We start from the raw sequence: 1,109 nt of genomic DNA, 5'->3' as shown, positions 1-1,109 counted from the left end.
GGGTGGTAGTTGAGCTGGTTAACACCAGCCCTCAACACCAGATGAGCTCTCCAGCTCTGCCCTGGCTAACTCACCCAATGCTGCAGCCAGAGAGGGGCAGGGCCAGCTCTCCAGCTCTCCTGCTCTCTAGCCACTCTGTGCCCACGCCAACAGAGGCCATCTTTACTGTGCTGCCCAGAGGAGGTGCAGGGCACGCCCTCCTGAGCATCGTAGACAACAAGGGACAGTTTATTTCTTTTGAAATTACATTTAATTTGTGTGTGTGTGTGTGTGTGTGTGTGTGTGTGTGTGTGTAACTGGGTGTTGCCAGTTGGTTCACCATGTAGATCCCAGGGATTAAATTCTGGTCATTGTACTTGAAGGCAAGTGCCTTCACCAACCGAACCATTTCACCTGCCCCAACTAGACGCTTTAGACAGAGAAATAGGGACGTCTTAGAAAGATCTTTTCAGTTATTGTGTGATAAGGGAAGGAGGGAGCAAAAGTCATAGTGGCTTTTTATCATGGTCATATGAGGAGTCACTAGGTTGTATTCTTGTTCTCTGAGACACTTGAACATACCTGAAGCATGACTAGCCTTGTGTGCTACACAGGCTACTGAGCTAAACCTCTAACCCCAATAATTTTCATGTGAACAGATTACACAGCTCTAGTGAGAAGGGAGGGAAACAAAGTCATACTTGGAAAATGGCAAGTCTTGCTGGTAGACTGAGTCTGGAGGGATTGAGGAAAGAAAGGAAGAAAGCATACCTGTTTATGCTCCCTCCTGTGAGCTACAGAGGAAAGGGTCTTTTAACTGTGCTTTTTCAGTCACATTGGCCAGAAGTAGAACTAACAGAATTTTCAAGAGAAACAAAGATTGAGTAAAATCTCCAAAAAAACAGTCCTCTTCACAGATTTTCAAACCTATATGACTTAGAAGTTATGATGTCAAATGTCTAAACTTCTGGGAGAGTCCTCCACTGGCGAATAAGAGGCCTAAACTCTTGGTACTCAAGGCTCTTTCTGGAATCTGATAAGAAAATAATTGTTCCACAGAACCTTCTGCCTGACTGTATACTGTGTGAAGAACTGACTACATTAGGATCCTTCCTTGACACTGTTCTTGT

Source organism: Grammomys surdaster, unplaced genomic scaffold (genome assembly GCF_004785775.1).
Source record: "Grammomys surdaster isolate TR1022 unplaced genomic scaffold, NIH_TR_1.0 261, whole genome shotgun sequence".
Taxonomy (NCBI): Eukaryota; Metazoa; Chordata; class Mammalia; order Rodentia; family Muridae; genus Grammomys; species Grammomys surdaster.
The sequence above is the reverse complement of the archived record's forward strand: the minus strand, read 5'-3'. Positions refer to the sequence as shown.